Consider the following 2,022-nt stretch of genomic DNA (forward strand, 5'->3'; position numbering starts at 1 on the left):
GCCAGCCCCTCTGCCCCACGCCTGGAGCGTTGCCTGGGGTTGTTGTGACCCCAGGGCAGGACCCAGCCCTTGGCCTTGTTGACCCTCACCCAGTTGGGCTGGGCCCATGGATCCAGCCTGGCCAGGTCCCCCTGCAGAGCCCCCTCCCCCCAGCAGATCCACACTCCCACCCAGCTCGGAGCCATCTGCAAACTGACTGGGGGTGCCCTCGATCCCCTCGCCCAGGTCATTGATAAAGATGTTAAACAGAACTGGCACCAAAACTGAGCCCTGGAGGACACCAGGGACCAGCTTGGGACCAGCTGCCAACTGGATTTAACTCCATTGACCACAATTCTCTGGGCTCGGGCATCAAGCCGGTTTTTTACCCAGTGAAGAGTGCGCCTGTCTTGGCCATGAACCACCAGCTTCTCTAGGAGATGCTGCAGGAGCTCTTGCTCCCTCCGCTATCGGTTTTGCACAGCTATGCTCAAAACCGTTCCTGCCAAATGATCCAATCCCATAAAAAAAAAACAAAACATGATTTGTTTAAACCATGGTTGTATTCCCTGTTGTATAAATGCAACTGCAACAACAGAAATCAACAGCTAGGTGCAGGTACTCCTTCGCCCAGACGGGTTATTCGCAGCCCAGCTGACTGCAACCGTAGGATGCAGTTTCACAGCCACCTTGGCCAATTTAAAGCCACGCTGCCGCTGACGGGGTGGCTACACCCCCTTCCCGCTCCTGTTCTGCACAGGCCTAGAAAAATTGTGAAGTGACCCCTCTACACTCCCCTTCCTCCCGAGACAAAAGCAGCTTTCAGTCAAACCAGTGCACAAACCCCAGCAGACCCAGAACCAGAGACAACCCTTTCCACAAGGGAGCGAGGAAGCAGCGTGCCTTGGGCCCCCGCCTGCCCTTAGATGGGATTACCACGACTGTTAAAAAACCAGCTGAAGCCTGAAGTCTGGTGACCACCTTAAGCAAGTATGAAAACACCTGATGAAACCAGCTCCCCCACACTGCAGCTGCTGCTCTACCTGCACAGAAAATCAGGTCAAGGAGCTGATGCAGGTGGAGAGGGGAAAACAACTCCCCACACACACATCCCCCCCAAAAAAAATTTTGCCAGATCAATTTTCCAGTCTCACTGAGCTCCCAGATACATGCCAGGAAAAAAGGAAAATAATAGGATGGGAGAGGGAACAACCACTTATTTCAGTAGACTTAAAAGATGACGGAAGGCACAAAATGAGCATCGCTGATCGCGAGTCTCTCTCATTGCCCTCGCACGCTCCCACCTCACGCCGTCGCTGAGGAAACCTCAAGCAAAGCTCACCTGGGCTTTTTACACAAACTGCCACGGTACCGACGTGCCACGGTAAATTTGTAACTTTACATTAAATACAAGCTCTACGCGCATCGGCTTTTGTAAGGGACCACAGCAGAGCCCCCTGCGAGTGGCCCTGTGACTACTTCTCCGAATGCTTGGATGAATTATCTTCTGAGAACGAAAGCAAATGTGGACAAAAAAAACCTCTAAAAAAATCAGGATTTTTGGAGGCAGGGGCTTGCACTTTTGCCAGTCTCACAACTCACTAGCCAAACATTTGTTTTTAAAAACTAACGGCAAGGTGACGGTTTCAGATCAAAGCCTAGATTTACAAAGACTTGCCTAAAGACGAGCTGAAAGAAAAACAACCTGCCCGGTGTAAAACCTGTGGAATAGGCCTATGAATGTTGCTGTTGGGGCTGATGGCTGCTACAGTCCATAGAACATTAAACACAGGGGCAAGACTGGCAAAACGCACGCAAGTTTGTAGAACTGGGTATTTTAGGGTGGAAATTTGGGGAAAAAGCGACTTCTACAGTGCTTAGTGTTTGGCTTCAACAGAGGCAAGCGGCTTCAGATCTCCTTTAGTTTTCTAACGCTTTAAAGCAGGAAACCCCCCAACCTCTGGGAGTGGGGTGCCCGGTGACCTGCAAAGCTCCCGATAAACCCAAACGCCCCACGAAGCGCAGCCACCCCACGAAGCTGAA

Source organism: Egretta garzetta, unplaced genomic scaffold (assembly GCF_000687185.1).
Source record: "Egretta garzetta isolate BGI_Z169 unplaced genomic scaffold, ASM68718v1 scaffold141, whole genome shotgun sequence".
Taxonomy (NCBI): Eukaryota; Metazoa; Chordata; class Aves; order Pelecaniformes; family Ardeidae; genus Egretta; species Egretta garzetta.